The sequence below is a fragment of the Chaetura pelagica genome, unplaced genomic scaffold (genome assembly GCF_000747805.2).
Source record: "Chaetura pelagica isolate M959 unplaced genomic scaffold, ChaPel_1.0 scaffold219, whole genome shotgun sequence".
Lineage (NCBI taxonomy): Eukaryota > Metazoa > Chordata > Aves > Apodiformes > Apodidae > Chaetura > Chaetura pelagica.
The window spans coordinates 4,570-25,079 of NW_009954552.1; positions in this window are offsets into that span (position 1 = coordinate 4,570).

A 20,510-nucleotide genomic window follows, 5' to 3' on the forward strand; every position below is an offset into this window, starting at 1 on the left:
CTATGTTTCATTTAGGAGCAAGTTCTTGAAGCAAGAGCTTGGCAAACCAGCGAGGATAAAAGCAATCATCTGGTTGTAGGAAATAAACCAAAGCTAGGGTATATATATATATGCCCCAAAATAACTTCATTACCACACAAAGAATCTAACAGCTACAATTTCATCTGCAATTTCAGACTCTTGCAAGGCACCATGACTAGATATCAGCAAGTAACTTACTTACAAAATCTTGTCACCTCTCAGCAATAAGGAAGAGCAAAAAAATATAACAAAAATATTTCCCGTTTATTTTCTTATTTTCTTCCAGAGACTTTCTACTCTAAAACATGAGTAGAATTTCACACTTAACACAAATAGTTTCACTAATGTCAACTCATCACATTATTTGGGGCCACATTTGGCTTGGTTTTGAGCTAATCAGAACTGAATATTAAAATACAATGAAAGCACCTTGAGTGTCCCGTAAACATTATAATTTTCATTATACAGGATAAACAGAGTAAGAGCCAGACTGTAGCAACCAGCTGACTCTAAGTGCTTCATCCACAGTTTATAAAATCAATGTCAGCTATCAACAGCAGTAAGCAACTTGTGATAAAAGCAGACTGCAAAAAGAGTATGAAACCTAGCTTTTTTCTCATAGGTAAAAACAGACATGACAAAACCAGTTATCACAATAGGACAGAGAAAGAGGACTGAACAAACACAGAGAAAGAACTTTTCCTGAATTCTAGATGTTTAAGTGAACCCTGAAGCCTAAATCCTACATGTCTTGGGTTGAGATTCCTTAATGTGAGAAATCTAACTTGGGATGGGAGGGCAATTTTTTACTGCTTTTACCTAAAGACGGCTATATGGGCACTGCTACTCTGAACTACACTACAGCACAGAATACTTGATGAGAAACACTTGAGCCCTTGCTGATGAGGTAAAGCACCAGAAGAGGACACATGGTATGCAGGGTAGAACAATCTCCCAGGAAAAAAATGACACAAAAGCCTTCTCTCATTTATATCATGGCCTTTCTATTGCTTTGATCAGTGCCTATATAGACCTATATATACAACTTAAGTATGACAAAACTTTCTAGAAAAGCCATAGCATGAATGGGAATTGGGACCAAAATCCCATCTTTTCATAACCATTAAAAAAAAAATAAAATTAAAACCTCTGCAACTTAATAAAACACATGGGAGGTTAAAAAGTAAAACTGGCTTGTTTCTAAAACAGGTCTTAATATAGTGTGCCTGCAATAATGAAAAAGAGTAAATGAAAAGCATGCAGATTCCTGTTATTCTTTGAGTTAGACCATGCCCTTGGGTAGTATACAAAACCCCAGAAATGCAAAATATGAAAGTAATAAACATACAATTGCTCTGAACTTGATAATGATCTCTGTGAAACAAAATCTGAGGATTTTTGATGGCTTTGATGATTCTGAACATGGAATTAAGCTGAATGTATCTTAAATTAAACCTAAAATAAAAACAGCTGCTGGACAACATGCATGACCAAATTATTCATCCGAACATGTGCTGCTTTTGGCTATTTTCTTTTAGATTTTAGAACTTCACTGGCATTCTGTATATTCAACTCCAGTATGAAGCGAAGTACAGTAGCTACTGTTGGAATTCATTTAAGCCAACCTAATTTTATAGATGTTTGTCTAACAACTCATAACCACTGCTATTTCCATCAGTGAAGGATTATACCACCAAATAAATTTATTCACTGTGGTAGCTGCAATTCTATGTGAAATGGGGCCTAAGAGATACAGTCATCTTTTAGGTTCATGAAGTTCATCCCATTCCTCTGTTGGCAAACCTTATAAATGGAAAAAAAATAAAGACTGCTAATTAATTTTCCAAAGAGATAATTTTAAGAACAAACAAGATGGACTCCTAGCCAGAATTTTCCTATTTGAAAAATACTTATTCTACTAAAAAAGATTTTTGACTGCTTGAGAAACTGAGGAACAACATGGGAAAAAGACACAGGAGAAGGAATTACTTGGTTTCCTGATACATGTAAAAAAGACTATCCTATCATGCTAAGCCAGAGGGCAAACTTAACAAGACGTATAGAATACACTTCCACCGTGACTGAATTACCAAAAGATATCCGTGTCACAGTGGAAATGCCCTAATTAAACTTTGAAATACCATTTATTTGGTAATCTGGCCTCCTATTCTCAGTTCCCTAAGATTCAGTGGAAATTCAAGAGGGATACAACAGCACTCTGAATTGAAAAAGCTTTCTTACTTGTGATGTTTTTGTAAATACCAAAAAACTGTAAACCATGTATATGTGTAGCTTTTGTACTTGGTAGGATGATAGCAAAAATATATGTAAGCAATTCATTTCGTGGTGCACATCTAAAATCAGTTGTCTGTCCTGAAATCACCTGGTTTTAAAACCTGGAGGTCTTAGAAAAATGTTGTAGGTCATTAAAAAAGTCCTAAAACATGCAGCCCTGTGAAATTTGTTTCTCTTTGCAGAACCTGCACATCTCAGAAAATTATTGTGTGAAAAGACAGATTTTTTTGCTAGCCTAAAAACTAAAGATAAAATAAGTTCAATATTAACTCTACCCATACACAGGAAGTTAGTAATATTTAAAAAGCTAACCATGTATCTGAAATGTAGTGAAATGTAGATAGAAAAAAAAAATATTTCCATGCAATAGTTTTACGCACTTTGGAAAAAAATCAAACTAAGAAACAACCCAGTCCACATGCTACACTACTGATAATGACTCCTAGTACAAAGATAAGCTTTTGTTGTTTTCCACATGGCATAATTCTCAAGGGTTTCATGTAAACAAGTTATGCATAAAGCTCTCCATGACAGGTATGGCACATAATACAAGAGAAGAAATGGAGCTATTATTTGCTCATAATCCTCAAGAGAGAACATTCCAGCTACAACAGATGTCTCTCCTCAAAATCCCTGTGTCTTCATCTAACTTGGCTGCAGAGGATGAGTTGGGATTGACACAACTCCAGAGTTTCAGATTTACTTTCTTGACCCATGATGTATTAATGTCATGCCTAGCTCTTTCCTCTAGACACACTGACAACTTGAAGGCAGTCTCAAACTGCCTGCCGCAAAGCCCAGCTCTGCAAGTATCAGACTATTTGAGGAAACACTTAACTGAACAGATGAAAAGAATCTAAAAGAAAGCACTGAAGAAGTCAGAAATCTAAAGAATTTAACAAATAAAGACTGAAGAAACTTGTGCCAGTCAGCATGAGGAAAAAAAAAAATATACTCAGAAAATTAAAACAGGTAAAAATGTGCTGCATATAAGAATAATCTATTATCTATACCCTTATAAAAGAGCTTCTTATAAGTAATAACAAGCTGCAAGGGAGAATTAAGTTTGGAATGGAGAGAAACTTTCTTGCAGTAATAATAGAAAAACCTTGAAGACTGTCTGGGAACATTACAGAATTGCCATCAAAAGCTTTTCAGAATCTAATTTAAAGAATATCTGTTATGAATGGCTTCAAAATAATGATTCTTTCCTTAGGCAGGGGATGGGTTACATGACATGCAGAAGTCCACCTGCTGACCCTACTCCTGTATCATTAGAATATTCATTTGTTGCAAAGATTAAGCATTTTGCATTAAATACTGACACAGAGGACAATCTGAATACCTATAATACTACCATCAGCTCATTCCATAAGCCCCCAAAAGGATGCCATTGAAACAAGAATGAGTTTCTCTGGTAGGAGGCCTCTGCCTCCTTCTGGAAACCTCAGAGACCAAGGACTTTTTGCCAGATGGCAAATATTCATGGCCAGTGGTCTCAGCCCTCCTGAAGGCATGTGCTTTCTTTGCATTTCTTTGTTACAGGATATTGCATTGCTTTTCCCTGCACTTCATGTATTTGCAGCTTCAAAGACACTTTTTGGCTCTGCTGTTACTTGTCTGTTACTCCTCACAGGAATGCAATTCCAGAAATGAATTTTAGTTGAAATTAACTAAAGACAAACAGGTTAATTTTGAAGAATCAAATGGAGCTTGCAGAACTATCTGTAAGGATTTCTTTTTCTTACTTGGAAATAGAACTGAAATACTGTCAGAAAACTTGACAGTCCAAAATTTAGAGTAACAATCAATCATCATTTTTCACAAATGGCCTTTTTATTCACATCCATGTGGCTGCTGACATTGGCACTGATCTGCATGAATGGAAGATGTTCTCTCCAGCCCTTGACTCCCATAGCAGCAATCCCTGTAGTAAGCAAGTTTTCAGCAAGAGCTGCAGGCTTTAGGACTTGCCACTATTAATTATTCTGTATGAAAACAAGGGAAACTTGCATAATTTGAGAAACATTCTCCAAGCTTCACTTTTTAAACAATCCAAGGCACAAAGTGGGGGGGGGAAGGCAAAAAAAAGCATTGTTTAAAATTAACCTTCTTTCAAATATAGCACAAACCCAGGGGGACAGGACAGGAAGAAACTGGAGAACAACCAGTTTTCAAAACAGAAGTCACAAAATGGAAATATGCACTGACAATAAGAAGCATGCATGTCATTCAGGCTTTATCAACCTTGAGATTACTTGTGATCCTCCTCCGTAGCACACTTGAACATTGAAAATTTTCCTGTTGTTATTGCTTCAAAACTGAGAATTAAAGAGACTTGCCATTAACAGGATAATGGGCATTGAAACAAATAATTTCCAAATACGGATAAACCCACTCTCAACCTTTTGAGAGGTTAAGTACATCTAAGACAATGGCTGACATTCTTTCCATCCCTGCCATCCATGCCTTCCACCTTTGCTAACTAAATACAAAAATTACCATACAAACATAACCTTAATGTAGCGAATAGTGGAGTTCACTCCCAGTGAAGGTGGGCACATTTGACTAAGCTCCGTCTGCCCTTGAAGCCACACAGAGATATATAGCTCATCTTAAACACAACAAATCCTAACTTATGCATCACTTTTCCAAGTTTTTCAATAGTTTATTATGTACATTTTACTCCCGTTTAATTATTAGGATATATGTGCTAAACAAACTCTTAACGTCAGGTTGTCAGGAATCTGACACTGAAGTGAGAGACTGCAAACTTTATTAAAGCAGGGAGCAAGCCAGTTCCATTAAGAAAATGTGCAAGAGCCTGATATCAGCCATTTCTATGTGTTTTATTATGAACATTTTATATTGTTCTTAACGAAAAAGAGGAAAGATTGCAGAAAAAAAAATGAGTTCTGCTTTTTACATGGAAGAAGTAGGTGTTTTCTCTTAAAATATCGTCTCATTCAGAATAGTTCAATCACTTCTTCTCTAGTATATGGACATAACCTATTTTGCAAAAGTGAATGTAGAAAAGTCATATAAACATCAAACTAATCAGTTGCACATAAAAATATGTATGTCTGATGTCACATTAGCAAAACATCCTGGAAAATATGTTCATCGTGGATCCTTGGAGTTCAACAGACTTAGCTCTTCATTCATTATTTGGAGCAGAACTGGGAATTAATTTAATCATAACTGTTGTAAATAATACTACATCAATTTCCAATTTGCTACTTAAATAAGATACATATACTTTGGGCATATCATCAGCACTGTGACACTTTAGACCTACTGCTTTTTTAGAAAATGTGTTTGAAAAAGACTGAAATTATAGATTTAAAATATTGTTTAAATAATTTTTTTAATCCCAATTTTGTAGTAAACTATATGAACATCATCTTGCGTAACTATGTTCAGCATGTTTATAGAGCTTCTGTATTTACACTGGACTATCAAGCAAGTTATTGTAACAGCATTACTTGGATATTCCCAGTCCATATTTTTTAACATGAATTGCACTATAACAAAATGTTTGTGAGAAAAATGCAAACTGCCCGGTCACAAAAAGTAAATGAGATGGTTATATAAAAATTTGTTAGATATCCTGAGTTGGAAGATGAAGAAACTTTCAGTCACTCAAAAGGCATGGCAATAAAAAGGAATAAAAATCTATTTTTTCAATGCAAATCTCAGAATTTTTTTTTCCGTTCTAAAGAATATTCACTCCCTAATGCACAATTAATAGACCTGTTCTTGACAGAAAATAACTTACTTAAAAGGATGAAAATTTTGTTACTTTTACTCAAAAAGACTTAAGTTTCCAAAAACTGTAAGTGGCATAAGCACTTCTTCAGAGAGGTAGCTGTCCTCAGAGGTATAATCTTACCATTTTCAACAGGGGCCTGTTAAAAGAGTTTATTTGTGAAAGGATAATCTTCCTGCAGTTTGAACTTTCTCATCAAGCTCCCTTCTCATTGCTATGCGGTGCGGGGGGTCAGGCTGCTTGCAATGCCTGACATGTCTGTCGAATCAGAACTAACCTTTTGTTCCACTTATTTTCTTTACAACTTTTTGCCATCAGTAGCCACCTCCAAAAAACATACTTTTGTACTTGTGAAGCCTGGGTGTCTTTTAGATAATTCACCTGCAAGCTGATTCAAATTGAAAAAAATTCATCATTTTATGAAAAGCTATTCATGATTTTTTGCAGAAGACAGAAATACATAGCCTGAAACTTGTCACATCCACTTTGTGACTGCTGGCCATACAGCCATGGAAAAAATAGAAGGAACATCATATAAGATACTAGAACACTAAGTAACATCAGGGTCCAAAATTACAGACCAGAAGACTGATTTCCATTGCCTACAAACACCAACATAATAGCATGATTCAGACAGTAAATTAGTTTCAGGAAGAAAAAAAAGAACATTAACAACCAGCACTAGTGATCTATGTAAACATAGTAAGATGATCAAAGAAAGACGGATGATTACAGTACTCGTTTCACTTCATGAAACAGAAATGTCTCTTGGGTAATAAAAGTAACTAACTTATACCACACACAAAAAAATAGAGCTTGTTCACTAAACATTATAAATGCACTTAAACCAAAAAACACACATGCAAGTACCCTGCAATGCGAAATACAATAACTGATGGTCTCTGAAAGAAAAGCACACAAACAACTAAGCATATTAAAATTGAGAATCTTGTTAAGCAGACACTGGTGATATATCAAGAAGGAGGCACCAATAATAAAGGAAAAGCAAATAAAACTTGATATAAAATTGATCTCCAAATGTGAATATGGTTTCTCTTTTTTATTCAATGTTCTGTATTGCAATTTCAAAGTATTAAAAAAAATGAACTCAGTAAAATGATGTACTGTAGGAGTAGCACTGGGGAATTTGGTAAAGAAAAAAAATCAGTCTCTTTGTTAGCCAAGCCACAAATCATCTACAGAGCCTAATTCATCATGAAAATGCCAGCACACCTGACAGCTGATTGACAGATCAGCCCTCTACTGGCTCCCTCTCCCCTCATGGAGGGGATAGGATGTGTCTGTTCCTCCTGGACAGAAAAGCTCATGCACAGAGTGGTTACGTGCAGGAGCTTAGCTCAGGAAAAAGAAGACAGATTATGCACAAAAGCCTTCACAAGACAGCTGGGAATTAGTTGGGTGGAGGAAACGTTTGGCGTAAGGGAGCATTTCTACACATTTTCCTTATTCCCTCCAGCAAGGGAGCTGTGCTCTCCAGGCTTGCAGACCCTGCAGCACCAGGCTTTGGCAGCACAAGTCAGCAGGCACTCAGGAGTCTGCCCTTCCCAGAACCCCAGGGCTGCCTCTTGAGACCTGGCAGAGCCAGCCCTGGCTGTGGCACAACTGCATGAGCAACCTAAGTCCTCCTCCACATGTAGTGTCAAGGATTACGGGTTCAGCCTTTCTAGGTGTCAGTCAATCTGCTACTCGCTTCAAAATTAAGCCTGTGCTTAAGTGCTTTATGGGACTGCGGCCAGAATACTCAGTTTCTGGCATAATTGAGCCCTATGTTTTTATATCCATAATGTTAGTTCAGTCTTCTGCCAAGCAAACCTCTTTTCCCTGAGTTTTGTTTGTTTTTCACGATTGAGCTCGGTAAGGGGTGAGGGTTAAACTAAAGTATAGTGGCCTGATTGCCATATATGCTGAAGGCACTATACACTGAAAAGAAGCTATAAAGTGTGTTCACTTCATTGTTTCTTAACTCTGCAAGGGACAAGCAAAGCAGTACCAGGATTAAGTGAAAGTGAGGTTCTCTCATTCAATCTGTAGAAGAAAAGACTATATGTAGATGAAAAAGTAAATGAATACCTAGTACAAGTAACATGGCATTGGATAGGTTATGCTTTCAATATATTCTTCTTTGGATGTTTACAATTTAAAACTCTGTAAGACAAAATAGACATTATTTTTCTAATAACTACCAATGTGTCGGTGAGAAATAACCCTAAAACCACCCTCAACTTTTATACTCATAGACTATCAGCTTACCAAAAAAAAATTAAAAAAAAAAACAACAAAGGAAGAAATTGCTTAGTTCAAGAACTCTGGAGGAAAGCCACCTCTGTAGCACCTTCCCTTCTTTTCCAGCTGGTACCAATGGCTGGGTGGGACAACACATCTGAAGAAGAAACATGCTGGCTACTGGCCACATTCAGACAATTTGAAAGGGCAGGTGTGATACAGAGGAACTGGGCTCTATCCCCCACACCATGCAAGGCTGCACAGCTTTGAAGACTATGAAATCCTGGCAAGTTTTAAAAACTTCATTTCCTTTCTGCTATTAAAGCAACCATATTTCCTTGGAGAATTTTTTTCTCAGAAATTAATTTAAGAAATGTGGGGAAACACATTGAGCAATAATGGAAAAGAATTTACTGTCTTAAAGCTTGACTCGAGAAGAATCAGATGCTATGAAGCAGAAGTGGTCATGAGGTCTTTGGCAGCAAACCAGTGAGGCAGACTTTCTTGCTCTCTCTCTAGCCTTTCATAAAACATTTTACAAATAGACAATGTACACGAGGAAAACTGGAACCACTCAGCCCTTACAATGACAAGCTAATATTTAGTCTTAGTCTCCCCTTACTGCACAAAGTAAACCAGCCACTAAACAATAATAATTATAAAAAATGATAAAAACAAAACCCACAAAAGTGAAAAAATACCCTCTTTATTGGCTGGTTTCCTGGTTTTCTTACTTGGATCACAATTTTTTTATCATCCTTTCCCAGGCATCTTCTGGTAGGAGCAACTGGGATCTTAAAGGATCTTGACACTAGTCATGTCTCACTACACACTTTTCCTCTCAAGACTTTCTACACAATTATATATTCATAGTAAAACTATCATTTTACTACCTTGCTTAGCCTAATTTTCTCTGATGAAACTTGACCATTCATACTGAATGAAAGAAAAAACTAGAAACAAAGAACTAGAAACAAAGCAGAGAGTCTTGTGACAATTTTTTGTCTTGCAGACAAATATTGGCCCTAGCTTATACAGCTGCATCATTTTTCCAGTCTTAAAAGACTGAAGGAGATCATAATCTTTAATATTTTTTAAATATGCCTGCACAACTCTAAGGATGTAATGAAACCTACAGATAAAAGCAAAGGAAATCAATAATAAACATTCTACTTTGCAATTTTGAGGTGTTTGTGCAAAAAAAAAAAAAAGGGATAAAATCAACTAATATTTCTCATAAAATTACTACAAGAATAATTAGGGAGAAAGAAGGGAGCTGTCCAATATTTGATGGCTTAATTTCTGGCTTTCCAAGTACCTGGTAATAATTTGTAACTATGCAACTTCATAGTAGTATAAACCACCACCTATTTCTGATTAATGTTATCTTTTAGAACCAACTTCATTGAAGGTCTAGGATAAGCATTTAGAAATGCAGACTGCAAGTGGGTTTCCAAGTTATCTGGCACTAGCTCTGCAGAAATACTATTCAAGTCTATTAGGTTGGTAACATAAAACAAAAGTACAGCTGATCCTTCTGCTAGACTAGATAGCATCTTGGGATGCTCCAGCTTCATGTGATTCTACTCAATGCATTCTGTACTAGCTATGGAAAACATCCAGCTTTCAACCCATCAGGAACTGCATGAGGCCAAAGCATCTGAGGACTAGAGAGCAACAACAACAAAAAAATTTCTATCACACTTATTTTTACTGAAAAGTAGGTCTTCTGTTTCCAGTCCTGCTGGTGAATGACAGATCCCACTGAAGACACTGAATTGGAGCATATTTTATGAACAAAACAAGTATTAACTTAGCAGTTCAAATGTGACAACCTCCCTTAAGTCTGTTGTCAGTTCTCCATGAACTGAAACCTATGACAATACAGCTACTAAGAAAACTCTGAGTAGAAACCAGCTTGCTTCCATTTCTGCAAAAGGCTCCAAGGAACAAAATTCAGATCTGGACACATTTATTTCTGAGTTAGGTTTGGCATATACACCCAAACGTTTAGTGAGAATGGCATTGTAATTTGTGATACACCAGAGTAATTTCTACAACAGATCAGCAGGGCTGGGATGTCAGCAGATTCTTTCCCAGGCAAACCTCTCTGTGTACATTATTTCTTTATGGTTAATCCAGGCACTTGCAACTTGGTTATAATAGTTCAAGTGGCTGAGAGCACATGAAGATAAACTGCATAGACCAAACCCTCATATGGCTGAATTGGCATTGCAGAGCTTAAGCTCTAAAGACCTGCACTCGCTAGGATCCTGCCCGCAGCAGGCACTCATTCTTTGAGCTGACAGCACTGAAAGAATGAAGTTTCAAAAAAGAAAAGAAAGATACTTAGGTTAAACCTGCTCTGAAAAACTCAGCTGCTGACTTCCCTCTTGTTTTTAGTACAACGTATTTGGAGTCTGATGTCAAAGAAAGCATAATTATACCATACAGCAGAGATGAAAAATTTTCATGGGTTCACATGCAGTGGGGAGGAACATGAAAAGGCTTTAAAGTATATTAAATTTCCTATTATTTGGAAATCCTGGGTCACTAAATGCAGTCTCAAAATGGACTTATGGACTAATCATATATTTTCATTATTAACTATAATGAACAAACCATTATTTTTACTTTCAGACCATGATAAACGTCAGTTCAAATAATCATTATTAAGAAGAATTAAGCTCATACTGAGACCCAGAGTATATCAGTGGAGCAGCTTCCTGATCCTGGAAGAAGTGACTTCCTTATTTCATCAAGGATGAAGCCTCAGAACCAAGGGCACACGCTGGGAAAGCTTACACAACAGAAGTATAGAACATATACGCATTCCTTATCTTGGGAAAAAAAAAAAAAGTTGTTTGGTTTTTTTGTGTTTGGTTTTTTTAAACACAAACAATTAAAGGGGGAAGAGGCAGAGCACGGCTGAGCCAAGTAGGGCCATGGGTCTGTGCATTCATGCATTCACATGACCTAAGAAAGTCAGGCTAACTGCTCAGAACTCATGGCCAAATTAGTCCATCTTAGTCCCCTGTAGCACAGGAGAAATATGGCTAAAATCAGCTTGAAACAGTACAAGTACCTAAACGGGCCAGTCGATGGGGGAAGAAGACATTAATGTTGACAAAACCCCACCCTTGCCCCAAACTAACAAAAAAAGGAAGCAAGTTACCAGGAATTAAAAACTGAAAATAAAGACTCCTCCAAAAGAGTCCAATTCATGTGACACCCTTCCCTCAGGGAATCATGGGAAACTCAACATGTGGAACGTCTTCAGCCTTAACTGGAAAAACCTAAGAGAAACCATGGACTGAAGTCATACCACAGCAAAGGAAAAACTAAGTATGGCTCTTCTTTGGTAAATTCACATGGCCATATTCAATATCATGCAGACTTGCACAAACTTTCATCTAGACACAGCACAGCTGTGTTTATATGACACTATTCAAGTTGGTAAGCCTGTTTGAGAAGACCTGTAAACATGGCCATGCTGCTTCTGGACCTGACTCATGATACTCCCATTGGATCAAATCTGAGAATAAGCCATAGGAAATGAGGCTTGTATTGCTTAGTGGCTTTTAAAACCAACTAGCCCTTGCCATCTGTTAATACCTTCCTAGAGTCAGTAAGAAATTATCATTTACTGGGTCTGAAAACACATACAAGTTCTTGGATTCTTCAAATAAGGTGGGTGGTGGCTACCCCTATAGTTGTTTTTCTAGGTCTTTTCCATATACTTTGCCTCTATTTCTTATGTAACTGTATCATTACTTTGCCTCCCTGTGACTTCATGTTCCTTCTTCCTGCACAAACTGAACTCCTTCTGAACCAACACTTGTCCGATTCTGTGGTAAGTAATTGACATAGATCCAAGTCCTGTTTTCCCCTTACCAGCAGGCCTTTCATTTTATTTACCTTTGAAGACTTCTTTACAGTAGTTAACTTAATTTGGAATAGTCCATTGCATCAAAGTATTACTTCAGTTCCTTGTACCCCTTTTCCGCATCTATCAATGCCCATCAATTCAGAAACATAAATAACAAATTCCTGCCACAAATCAGGGCTTTCCTCAGACACAACTTACTTCCTTCTTTAATGGCAGAGTTGAATCTTCCGTTCCCTAAAAAGATTGTCCTTTAGCTTAAGCTGTTTCTCCTCCATTGCTCGTGTCCATGCCAAGCGTCTTTGCTCGTGAGGGGGCAGAGGGGCTGTGGAGTCTCTGTGCCGAGAGGCAGGGGCTTCCCCTTGCCGGACACAGCTGGTTCCAGCAGGTTCCAGCTGGCCCCAGGGCGGGAAGAACTGGGCCAATCAGAGGAGCTGGTGCCGCCCCTGGGCAGCAGAGGAGTCTGAAATGAAGGAGTGAAGCTGGGCCTGGGCAAAAGAGGGACAAGGAGGGCTTTTTGTGTTTGTTTCTCACCATCCAACACTATTTTGACTGGCTATAACTTGGTTTTCTCTGAGTCAGTTTTGCCCATGACAGTAACTGATAAGCTTTCAGCTAAATGAAAAGGCAGGTCTTCTCTCAATGCAGATACGACTTCAACAACTAGGATTTATCTTTCTATTTCTCCTTACATAAACTGTGTTGATTTTCTACAGAAAAAGTCAGTGAAGTAAAGATATTTGTAGATGGTCTAGAAGAATATAAAATGACTAAGTAAAGTTTCATTACAATTAGCAAAAGTCTAGCAAGCCATGATAAAATCAACAGGGACTTTCACATCAGGGAACACATGCCATAAGCCACATGGATCCTGTTCCCAAGCTGTACTAGGCTCCTCCTCATGAGCTGGCTACCTTAGCCCTGATCCAGTCCAGCCCCATGTGCTGATGCTCCTGGCTGCTTGATGCCTTTCTAGCACAGCTGGCATTTTAACTGTAAAACCAATCACTGCTAATGACAATTTTACCTCAATTACTCCAGCTCATGTTAAGATAACTAAATAATTACAGGGAAAAATATGCAAACAAGATGATCAGAAAAGTCTGTACTTAGTTGGGTGAAATATGTCATTTTTTCCAGTGTACAAGACAGTTCTTCAAAAGAGGCAGGTTTTTTTGGCAGAAGATGACAAGTGAACCAACTTGCTTTTCACTCAAATTTCATGTGCCTATCTACTGTCAGCAAAAGGAAGCCTTGCACTCCAATTGCAAAACTAGACCTCTTTTACTGAGTTCCTGGTTCTTAAAGTCCCTTCAAAAAAGCTGTAGTAGCTGAGGATCTCTTCATTCTCCATCTTCCCCCTGTACTCCCAAAAGCCAGAATTTTTCACACTTTGACATGGTTAATTTTACTTGAGAGTAGGAAATTGAGCTTGGTTCTGAAAGTACTTGGTAGTTTCTGAAGAAGCTAATGCCACTGTCTCTCCCAGACTATTTGAACACTTTGTGTTCATGGGTTTTTCTTGAAGACTAAACTATGGCACATGATGAGGCAACCAACTCTTATATTATGAAACATCTGACAGGTGAGGACACATTTTTATGTTCTTTCACACATTGAATTCACAGACTAAGCTATTCAGAAAAAAAAAAATTACTCAGAGTAAGGGAAGATGGGAGAATTAACATACACCTTTAGCTGGAGATCAAAAAGACAAGTGTCCCGAAGCTGCTTGTAAAAGAACCCTGCAGCATTAAGCTTGCCTGGCATTTCAACAACTAAAAGATGAGCAGGGACTTGAAGTAAACTATCTACAAGTTAACAGACTAACACCCAAATGCCTTATTGATAAAAATAGAACTGAAGTTATTTATTTAAAAAATCTGTTGTAATTTTCTTTGTAGTTCAGTTTTTATATTCAAAGAAAGGTAACTTTGTTAAGTATACAGTTTGGGTGTTTATTTTTTTTTTTTTTTCCAAAATCTAAACTATGCTAAATGCAAAATCAGTGAAAAGCTTTCATAACTAATCTAAATACATGAGATCACCATGGCAACATTTTCTGTTTAAATTTGCAGATCCTCTCCTGGTAACAAAACAGTTAAAGAAAAAAAAAAAAAGAAGAAAAAAAAATGAAAAAAGGCTTTAAAGACTCAAGAGACCTAGCTGTTGCTAAAACAATTTTATGGTCTTTTCCACTTCACTGGAGGTAGTTTGTATGGCTGACTGGAATCTATTCAATGCTGTCAAACATCTAACACTCCCATAGCTAGACACCTTACAATGAATAACAAGCAGTCTAGCTGCCAATATGCTAGAGCTGCATTTTTTACCAAGGACTAGACCCCAACCCAGCAGCACTCCACCTTCATTGTTTGATGCCTTGTCAATTTATAAGACCAAAAATTACCCACAAGAAACAGAGGTGGCAAAATTCTAAAGCACTGCAGCCTCAAAATCCATCATACTTAATATACCACCATACAGGAAGTCAGGTTCATGAAAAAACCTGCACAGCTAATTTCTCTTTTATAGTTTAAATTTATTTTGTGATAGAAAATAACAGTTTTAGTAGATGATGTACACAATCCAGGGAGGCTTACAATAGGTGCACAGACTGTACGAAACACTAAACACATCATCTGTCATCATGAGTATCATAATTTCCATAAATATTATCCCAACCATTGACTGTCTCACTCAGCATTGTGCTTCATGCAAAATCTTGGACTCTTACCATATTTACATCCTTCATCTTTAAACTGTAATAAAGGTGAAATGTTGACATCAGAATCATATTCCAAGTGAGCCAGAGAGTGCTCAGTGACAGCACCATCTCTGTGAAATTACAACTGTGCTGTCTTGGCAGGTTTATGATTAAGGCTTTGATCAGACTTCAATTCTGTAGCTCATATCCTGCCATCAGACCCACTCATCAGATGGGCATATCCTCCTCTTCATACAGCGCAAATTTAACTCAAACAGGACACAGATATGATGACTTTGGGTATGCTCTCTAGCATTTTCAGCTTGAGGGTGAAAATAAGCATCATTCTGACCATATATATGTTCTACACAGGTTACAACTTTGGGATTTGCTTCTCATTACCTTAACAAAATCACACTTGGCTAGAGAGTTCCCAGGAACTAATTCTCCAGGAACCAAAAGTTGCTGAAAATTTTCAGAGTCTCAGTTTGACAAATAAAATGAAGCAAGGCAGCTGCTTTGAGAAAAATAGTTGTATCATGCAGCTACACAGCCCTTTGAGAAAAACTAAATTCAAACCAATAGCAGAAACTAAGCTCATTATTACTAAATATAGCTTCTACATGAACTAGCCTTTTAAAACCAAGTTGATTATCTACATCCTAAAACAGATGCAGCTTCATTTGAAGGAGTGAAGAAAGCAGTGGGCTGTGTAGGTTAACATGTGCACACGCACTTGCGTACGCTTGTGTTAGTCTATATAGTGCTTAACATCACAGAGGAGCAGGCTTAAAGCTGCAGTGGCCAAGGACACGTGTGTTAACAACCATGTACTTTTAAGCACGTATTTAGAATTAATATCAATGGTATCTCACTGTTTTGTTAAAGAAGAAACAATGAGGTAATAAAAATGTACTTTTCAGAAATCTACCACCTCTTTTAATTATCTTTCCTAAATTAAGATGGTAGCCATAATGCAAAGTGAATAGTATTTTTTTTATTTTTTTTTACTTCACTGTTTAAACCTTTTGCTCTCCAAGCAGGTTACTATTTCTTTGCTTTGTATTTCACTTGCTATGCAACTTAGAAGAAACACTAGAAACACGCAGAATTTAATCTGTTTCAAACCAGCATGCATGCAAAACCTCCTCAAAACACCTATATAGTAGCTTAACAGCATTTCTGGGATCACAAACACACAGAAATACCTGACACATTTTCCATAACCACTTTAGTAATAAGACTAAGCCAAACACGCGTGTCTTGCTTGCAAATGGAGAAGAAAAAAAAAAGACTAGTAATGGTGGTCCCTTCTCAAAGCAAGCAGCCTAGCTAAAAGCAGCAGCCCCAAATCACTATCATTTCCCAAACCTTAATCACAATAATTAACCACAAAGCACAATCAGAGCTGGTCTCAGATCAAAAGCTGGAAAAAGCAACCTCCATCAATTGCACTGACATGAACTACTTAGCATAAAACTTTCAGGTTACATGTTTACACAAAATGCAAGATTTAGGGAATGGAAGATAGAACTAGAATACTGCTCTGCCAGGCAGAAAAGTGCTTTTTTATCTTACTACAGATTTATGACTTGTTAATAGTGTGGTTAAACACTATCAGCAAGTCAGCAGTCAGCTGGAAGGTAAGATATGACTTGCAATGGAATGCTTTTGGGTATGAAGAGACATGTACATCCAAATGAATGATCACTTCTGCAAAAGCCAGCTCAAGGCTATAAAATTTATGTAAAACCAAATCCTTAGCTATGTGTTTAGTCAAATAACATGACAGCTGGACAATGCCCAGTAAATTACTCTCAAAACTAACTGAATTGTAAACAGTGTTTTTTATTCCTACACTAATTAATAATAATTTAGATTCTTGAAAATACATGCATTTTAACCCCCTTCATACTGACATAAATACTAAATTTCAAGCAGTTTCCTCACTAAATAAGAGCTGATACTTAACACCAGGAAATTGGGATACTCTTTGGTATCAAACATCTGCATTGAAGAGAACTCTCATTAGCCAACATAGGCCCAAAAGCTACTCGCATCCCCTTAAAGAGCTGTTCAAGACTATATGAGCTCTAATTCTCCAGAGGAGTTTTTTTAACAGATGTGAATGAGGCAAATGCATTAAACAATTTAGATTATTATTTCCAGAAATACTTCTACAGTACTCAAGTGTCAAAATGGTTTTAAATCAGGCAAATAGCACATGGCAAGCCTTAAAAAGCTGACTACAAGAATTAAAACGCTTACGCTCCATGAAATTCAGTTGATTCCAGATATATAGCTCCACTGCTCACTTAAAAAATTTCATTCATGACTGACCGTAAGATTAGAGCAATATCTTAATGAGTATGAAGCCCAGGAGAAAATAAAATTTTTATGTAGACATATTTTTCTATGTCTTATACCACTGTGAAACCATTCTTTTACATTTGCACAGAAATGGGTTATTCCATTACAAGGTTTGCCTTCAGTGTAATTCACCAGGTTTCTAAAAGGTCTCCTCCTGTCCCTGGATTCACAAAGGATTTGAACCTCATGTTTACGCAACTTTGGTTCATCAGAGGAAAATATACAAGGTCATCCCTTCAACATAAGCGGTTGTATCAGTCTAGATTACACCTGAAAGAAGCATTACCTATATCAGACACTTTCAACAAGGCAACCACTCTGGTACATTCAAGATCATTTACAGATACCTCACCATAGCCACGCCACTTCCTCCATTTTCAGAGGTTTCCTGGTAAGTGCTCAGAAAAAGTAAAATTACATTTGAAATACCATTTCTAGTTAAAATATTGCACAAACATAGCTTCTCTGTACATTTTTACAGTTATTTTCAGCAATCTAACCACAAGGAATTTAATATACTGCTTTCACCTCTGCTAAGTATGATTTTTGTACTTATTGACAGCTGGTGTTGATCACTTGAACTGGAAAACCTTTAGGAAGGAAGCACCTGAATTCAGCTCTGAGTGTTCTCCAAAGTCTCCAGGAGTGTTTTATGATACTGTTCAATGTCTTTAATCAAGTAGTTCATTACTGGATGGCAGAAACTCTTTGTTGCTGTGAACTCACTCAGCACAAAGTTACTCTGTTCTTAGTACTGCCATTTCCTTTACAAATTTGCAAGGTTACTGTGCATCAATCTTCTGCTGCTGTAAGTTTGGCAGTCTTTTTGCTAAGCTTTTCTTTTCATAAAGGTGACCGTTTTAATGGGTCTCAGGTCTTTTATTTCTCAAGATTGCCTTTTCTTCTGTATTCCTAATTATTTCAGATGACCTAAATTATTTTCTGTAAGCTTTCCATGCACTGCAAAATTTTTACCCGAAGCTTTATGGTGATATTTTAGTTCTTTTTTTCCAAATGCTCCCCCTCCCCCCAAGTTCTGACTCAAGCCCTACACAGTAATGAGGGCATTTCAGGATATACCAAGTATGTTCATTTACAGACAGCTAACCCTTTCCATCCTCAAAGTGAACTTAGCAAATAAATACCTAGATAGTTTGCTTGTTCAGTACCAAAGGTTTTATAGCCTGCTTCTCATCTGGGATTGTTTCAGCTAAATGCAACATGAAACAAATCTTTACAGCTTCCAGCTGGCTAAGGATACTTGGGAAGCTGGATCAAATGTTCCTATAAAGGACACAAAGTCTATCCTCAGATACATGTAAAAACAAGATGCTTTTGGAATACGGTACTAAAAAAAAATACAAAAAAATCTATTTTCTAGTTCTACCTCTATTAACGACTTTGTGTAATATTACTGAGAAAATCATGAGCTACTTCCATTTGTTTTTCAAGACATGACCCCAGATTACAGTTATTTTCTAAGAATATTTCAAGAACCAAATACAATCCATTCTTTCAGTGTTTCTACATTCTCTTTCCTATCTTAGGCTCTGTGCTGCCTCCTAGCTCTCTTCAAAAGCATTTCCCATCTGGCCCAACTACAGTTTAAATACCTAAGATAAGTATATGCCTATAAGCCTCCATAGAATTCAACTGTAAAACAATCAGTTTCTTCAATGCTAAATACTTTGTAGTCAAGGTCAGTAAGAGCAATTTCGGTATCAAAATGTCAATGATGATGTAATATAAACAACAAGCAAAACACATTTTTAAATGGCTTTAGGGAAGCAAGTTTAGAAGACAGTGAAGTGAGATTGGCACACATTTCTAAACTACATGCTACCACCTACTTTGAAACAGGATTAAAGTTTTTAAATCACTGATGGGAGGAGACTGATAGACCAGCCACCAAGACCAACCATCCACCTATTCTAACATGTTGTTAATTCTATGTAATTGCCTCCCTAACTCCCAACTGCATCTCTAAACAGAAATGACCATAGCAGAAGTCATTGGGCAGGCATGGAAAACTTAACTCCTTTGTTCATCTTGTCTTCATCGTCAAGGAAAACAGTCCCTGCTACAAGGTTTAACCTCATTCCTTTCTTGCATTTCTAATGAGCAACACAAATTTTTTTAAGGAACACAACTCAAATGATATGCCAGAGGCAGAGGCATCAGATTAGCCTTTAAATTACAACCTTAAGCCAATCCCCTTTTACAACAACCCGTATCTAGTGGATCATTTCCTCAGTATCACCTGCAACCCTCCTTGATGTCTTCACAATTTGTGGAAAAACAGTCATTGATTTCTCTGTGACTTCAAGCAATTTTTTTCTCACAGTCACTAGTGCTGGTCATCTTCTTCTGTATCTATCTGCTCTTCCTCCCGAAGTTTATTATTTTATCTTTATTCTTCTATGATTTTTAAAAATGCAACATTTGTCATGTTTGTTGGTAAGCTTGCCTCTAAAAGTTAATTGGCTCAAGACACTGATCTTTCTGCCTTCTCCTAATGCCTGATCTTTCATCATATCTACGTTTTATAATCCTCTATCAAGCCTTTTGTTAGTTTTTGCTTTTATTACTCCAGTAATCAAGAAACACCATATGTTGGACTTGCATCACAGTTGGCCATCCTAAAAATACCAGGTCTGTGGCTTTTTATACTCTCTTCACTTAATACATTTACAGTCATTATAACATGAGGGTGAAGATAGGTACTTTATGCTTATTAACTTCATGCAGCAAGAACACCACAGAAGAATATATGCCTTTCCATATTCCAAGTATTTCTCCTTACACACATTACACTTTGTATCTTCCACTGTGTGGACAGACAGGTTTCACAAGAAGCCATATGCAGGCTTGTAGCAATACCTGGGAAAAGTGATCTCCAAAGAGATCCTTCCATGTGCTCTCACTGCTCTTTGAATTAAAGCATCAAGAAAAGCCCCAAATACCAGGGCTGGCACAGATTGCTGCTGAAGCATAACCCAACAAAATCCCAGTGGCCAGCACACATTTCTAAAGTGCCTCTCCTTCCTTGCATTTTAGTTGAGAGCATTTTACTTTCACTTTGAATTTAAAAAAAATAATAAAAATGCATAAATACAGAGTTTGGAATACAGCAATATGGTAGACAAAACACATTAAAAATTAGACCAGCTCTGAAACACAAAGATACAAAAGCGGGGGGGGGGGGGGGGGGGCGGGAA